General features: G+C 41.0%; 1 long non-coding RNA gene across 1 annotated transcript in view; it reads right to left on the bottom strand.

Moving 5' to 3' along the window:
- Positions 1–3,618: 3,618 nt before the first annotated feature.
- LOC135001269 (uncharacterized) overlaps positions 3,619–6,000 on the bottom strand; it is a 177,029-nt gene continuing 174,647 nt past the window's right edge. The window contains exons 3-5 of the long non-coding RNA XR_010202794.1: positions 5,876–5,950; positions 5,590–5,802; positions 3,619–4,987 (exon numbers count right to left, since the gene is read on the bottom strand). This is a non-coding gene — a long non-coding RNA (uncharacterized LOC135001269). The remainder of the gene's footprint in view (positions 4,988–5,589; positions 5,803–5,875; positions 5,951–6,000) is intronic.

Here is a 6,000-nt window from a genome sequence, read left to right as displayed (position 1 = left end):
CTGGCCCCATAATCCAAATGAGGAACTTAGAACAGAGAAGCAGACCAGGTAAAACAGTACTGGGAACCTGAATGCACAGACCGCAACCCAACCATGAACTCTAGACCTGGAACCAGCACCCTGTCCTGCCAGCCCAAGACAACACACACAGGACTGGGATTTGTATTAACAAGAGATATGCCGTTTAACCTGTGTGAAACACAGAGCAATGCTTTAGAGCACAGTCCAAGGAAGTAGTCAACCCAGACGTAGAACAGGATAAATGCAGATGGTACAGTATCTGGTGAGTACAGCAGCAGCTGGAATGAACTGCAGGTACACAGTCCATGGCAACGATGAGGTATCTGGAAGCAAGTCTGTATGCAGCGTGGAAGCCACAGCGCTGGTGGATGGTAATTCAATGGTAGTGTGAAGTTCACTAAATGCCAGCAGTGTGAGAGTCGCAGCACTGATAGATGTAATAACAGCAGCATGTGGTAATGCAGGTAACGGCAGCAGGATACAGAGAAGGAGAGTAGTCACTGGAGAATAATAACATGATACACTGGAGCCTAGAACAATATTTGGAAGGAACACAGCTGTTCAGGCAATGAGCTGATCCTTGAGGCTGATTAATAAAGGGAGTAGTATCAGCTCATTAGTCTGGCTGAGCAGGCGAGCAGTCAGGTAAAAGGTAATCACTGAGTAAGTCAGCATGGAGGTTTGGATACAGCAATGAATGAATATTAAACCCTGTAAGGGCGGTCTATAGTTTGTTAAATAACTTAGCGGACCCATCCTTGTCTTCTCCTATTGGATGTGAAAGAGTGTGTTCTTATCTGTCAACTGTCTGCCTACCATGTATCTTGGAGCCACAGCTGTCCATCTTAAATGAGAATATCTCAGTAGAGGAGACAATTGCTACGATCCTCAGCAGGTCTGGGTCCCAACCGGGTTAAAAGCCAAATATTGCAAACTATTTGTGAAGGAATTACCTCTTTATTTAAAGACATATTAGAGGGTTAGAACTTTGCTTCTGCCACAGGCTGGTATGGTAATTAAAAAGCCTGACAGAAACCCAGGCCAGTATTTACTAAAAATCCGAGTTTGGCCGATTTGTGTTTTTTTTTCTAAGTCCCAATCCGGGAATTCACTAAGCACCAATCTCGGCAGTGTCTGGTCTATTCGTAATGGTTTGAACGTCAACGTTCCGAAATACGAATGAATAGACCATCGGTCAAACGCGGCTGTTATTTCATAGAATACGGGAATTCACTATTCATTCGTATTTGGGTTTTAGTCTCTGAGTGCTCAAATGCGGTCGTTTTTTTTTGCGATTCGTTAAAAAAAGCGGCAAAAAAATAGACCTGCTTTTTTCAGTCGTGTTTACATGTGTTGCAAATAAGAAATCACTCACACCTGAATTAGGATGCCTATAAAAGGATGTTAGGCCCATTTCAATACACCTACACTCAGAGATGGCAGCAGGACTATGGGCCAGTGATCTTTTGTGTGCTGTGGGATTCCTCAGACTCAGAAATCAGCCTGTAAGTAACCAGGGCCAAGAAACTGAACATGGTCAGCAGGTTGTACAGGTTCCGCGGAGGCTGCGCAGGCCTCATTTTTTAAGGGGCGTTTAAACTTGAAAGCATTGTCCGATGATAAGGTCATACAGGTGTTCCGTCTAAATCGTAACAACATTTTCCGTCTGTATGACCTTGTCAAACTGGGCCTAGACCCTGAGACAGCACGCTCTCACTCTGTCTCAGGCCTGCACAAACTCCTGGCTGTGTTGCACTTTATGGCTACTGGCAGCTTTCAGGCTGTGTCTGGGGATGTCATAGGAATCTCACAGCCCTCATTTTCCAGAATCTTAACACAGGTGATGTATACCTACAGTAACTACCTCTTCTGTTTTGTGTTTGTTTTAATTTCTCGGTGGCCAGTTCTGTCCTAAAATCTCATCCCTACCCAGGAGTCTCAGTGGCATGCCGTCAGGGTAGATTTCTATGAGCTGGCTGGCATGCCCAATGTGCTTGGAGCCATAGATTGCACACACATTCAGCTGAGACCACCTAGGGGCAGGCAGCACATATATACAAACCGCCATTTCGAACACTCCACAAATGTGCAGGTGGTTTGTGATGCAAATCTGAAAATAATGAGTGTTGTTGCTGGTTACCCTGCCATGACTCCTTCATCCTCAGTCAGTCATCCCTCTTTGATAAGTTTGAAGACGGACAAATGCCAGATGGATGGCTGCTGGGTATGTAATTTGATATGTGTAGGCCTGCGTATACTTTGTCCAAATACAGGGCAGATGTATTAACCTGTAGAAGGCATAAGGAAGTGAGAAACCAGTGATCTGTGCAAGGTGATCAAGGCACCAGCCAATCAGCTCCAATATGTAAATGAACATTTAGGAACAGATTGTCTGCTGCCTTTATTACCTTGCACATATCACTGGTTTTTCACTTCCTTATGCCTTCTACAGCTTAATAAATCTGCCCCACAGTGTGTTACTTATGTGTTGCTGTATCTTAACATGAATCACGTTACTATATCTGTCTTTTAGGTGATGGAGGATATGGCTGTTTCTCTTGGCTTCTAACTCCATTGTCCCGACCTGATACCCCTGCTGAACACAATTACAATAATGCACATAAGTCCACGCGGAATGTGATAGAAAGATGTTTTGGTGTGCTGAAATCTAGGTTTCGGTGTCTGGATAAGTCTGGTGGCCTTTTGTTGTATAGTCCCTCCAAGGTGACTCAAATTGTGTTCTGCTGCTGTTTCTTCATAACATGTGTTTGCAACAACATCTGCCACATGTTGAGGAGGAGGAGGAGGAGGAAGAAAGCAGCCAGCAAGCAGAGGAATTAGAGACATCTGGTGATACTTGGAGTACTGATGTAGGGAGGCAGGTTAGGCAACAGATCATCACTCGCTATTTCTAAGGTAAGCTTGGTTTGCTAATTTCATTTGTTGTGTAATCATAAATAGATGTTTTGCCTTTTTTTTCCAAAAACCATTACTCAGAATGTGTCTGTCTCCTTGACACATACAAACATACCCTCGCTATATGAAAAACAAATGTTGCATGTGTATTGTGTGTATTTTTATCTCAAAACAACAGATTATGAGTGGCATGCATTAAGTCTGGATAAGTGATCGAAAACTTGCAGTGCTAATTTCTTACAAGCCCACATCATCCATTTAGTATTTCACTTTATCATTGTGTGTAACATCCTAATGCACAGGTTCACAAACTCGGCCCTCAGGACCACACACAGTGCATGTTTTTCTCGTAACCCAGTAGAAGCACAGGTGTATGAATTACTCACAGACATATGTTAAAAGGTTCACAGGAGGAGCTAATTATGTCACTTGTGATTCTGTGAGTAGACCTGCAAAACATGCACTGTGTGGGTTCCTGAGGGCCGAGTTTGAGAACCTGTGTTCCCAAAAAACACTCCTCAACATATAATATGTTAGCCTTGAGATATACATGTGTCCCTATGTGTGATGCACCATCATATTTAAGACTCACAAACTTACTGTAATCAGGAAAAATTAAATTCCTAATGTTTGATGCTGTAAACTTGATGATGTGTAAGTAAATACACAGTTTGCCACACATATACATTATTATACACAGTTTTTGTTTTTTGTTGTAAAAGTACATATTTGTTTGTTTCAGCATCATGTGTAAAAACATGCTTAATAATTTTAAGCACACACAAACATGTCCCAACAATACTGACATTCATTTGGACAATGTTTTTCAAACAAAACAAAGGCAACATATTACAAGCTTTTTACGCAACTCAATTGTGTTCTTCTTGTAATGTTGTATAGATAAGATAGCTAAGATATGTATCACTAACATTGTAATTTGGATTGTCTGCAGGCAAAGAGAATGATTTGAATCTAGAAAGAGTAATGATTAGAAAAAAATCAAGTGGTCAGTTTTCTTCCTGCTAAAGACATTCTGCCTGGCTGGCAATTATTGTATCTGCAGGCAAAGAAAATGATTGGAATCTAGATAGAGTAATGATTAGAAAAAAATCAAGTGGTCAGTTTACTTCCTGCTAACATGTATGTGTGGCTCCATCAACATTTCCCTCCTCCAATACAAAAAAAAAATGTTAATGAATAAATGTGCGTACTAAATTTTTTTTGGCCCACTTATAATTAATGAGTTTGAAAAAAGGGTCAAGGAGCTAAGTGTTATATTTTTTAAGCAACAAAAACACTTGCTAACTATTTTGAGTTACTTATCACAAATGTCTAACTTGTTTTTTTTCACGTTTTTTTGGGTGGCTGCTTGTCCTGCCCTTTGCCTTTAGCACTGTCATGTTGGCATGCTCTGGTGGACCGTTTTGGTGGTGATGAGACTGGCGTGATATTTGGAGTAGTCGTACCAGTACTGCTGCTTGTTTGCTGTTGGTGCATGCATCTGAGTGTTTCATTCAGGTTAGTGAGGGTGGCATTGAGTTCACGTGTAGCAGCATTTTGATTGTCTACTATTCGGAATAAACTTTCATTAATCTTTTGATTGTTTTGAAAAATGCTCATATAACTTTGCTGTTGTCTGTGCTGTTCTTCTATTATGCGCTGTAAGTTGCCCATGACCTGTGTAATGTCTATGCGCATGAGTTCCATGGTATTGCCTATTCTGGCTGTTTGCTCATTTTGTCTACTCAGATTTCTTGATATTCTTCTGAGGTGAGATGGTAGGCTTGCAAACATTTGTGTCTGCTTACGCAGGCAATCTTCATTAGTGGCCTGCTGTCTAGCCCAAATAGTCCAAAACACCTGATCAGGCCTTGTGTTCCTGGTGTTGTTGGGCTGTGTTGTGAGGGTGGTGTGCTTTGCTGTGGTGGTGTACTCACAGGTGCTGGGGGGCTCATTCCTTGCCTTAATGGCTGCATTTCTAAGATGTTTGTCTCCTCCATGTCACTGTGTTGCTGTTGTTGCGGAGGGATGCTGTTCCCAGGACTCAAAGCTGAAATGTTAAACAAATCTCCGTTAGCTATCCATATGTTTGTGAAATGTTAAAAAATCACTACACATGGAACACATGTCATTCACTGTTGCTTTCAACTATTCTGGCTAGCAACATCATCACTCATAGCTTAAATACATACATATGCCTGTTTGAGGCAAATGTGTCTGGTTACTTAATTGTGAAAGCAAACACTTTAGTTTTATTGTAGCTCACACATACTCCACCATAAAAACACATTGGAATACATAATGTGTTACCTTATAGCTTTGTTAAAACAAACATAGTAATGTTTTTATATGTATTTTGCAATGTTACCTCAAGCACACATGAGAGTTTTGGAAAAGCAAACTTACTTTTTGCAAACAAACCAACATGCATTTTTTGTTGCAGCATCTTATACCCAATGTCATACTGTATGGCTCAAGTGGACATACATATCTTTACTGGATGTGGACAAGGCCATTTAGTTTGGATTCCATTTCAGCTTTTACTTAATGTGGTAAGTATTTTAGTTTTGGATGTGTTTTGACTTAATGCGGTTATGACTGATTTTGATTATGTTCTGACATTTTACACATTTTTTTCAGTTTGATACTCACAATCAAGATGAGGGGAGTGTGGATGACGTCTTGGAGGTGTGTCCAAAATTTGGAGTGGGGGTACAGAACATACGGACGATAATCTTCGTGGCGGGGTAGCCTGCTGTGTTTGTGCCGGGACATACGACCTTGCTTTCTTTTCGGCCACATGTTTTTTGTGGTGATGTCTTACAGAAGTGCCACTTCTGCTGCTCCATACTTCTTTTGATGGACCTTTTAATGAAAGTGCAATTTTGTTATGGCCATTCCTTTACAAGCATACCCTATACTACAATGGACACTTTACCTGCTTCCGCAGCGTCATCATCATCAGATGTGATAGGAGTTACTGGCCGACGAGTAGTACTGCTTTTTTCAGACACTGTATAAATTGAATTATATTAAAAAATCATGTTATTGTGTATACATCCA

This window comes from Pseudophryne corroboree, chromosome 2 (genome assembly GCF_028390025.1).
Source record: "Pseudophryne corroboree isolate aPseCor3 chromosome 2, aPseCor3.hap2, whole genome shotgun sequence".
NCBI classification, from domain to species: domain Eukaryota; kingdom Metazoa; phylum Chordata; class Amphibia; order Anura; family Myobatrachidae; genus Pseudophryne; species Pseudophryne corroboree.
The sequence above is the reverse complement of the archived record's forward strand: the minus strand, read 5'-3'. Positions and strand labels throughout refer to the sequence as shown.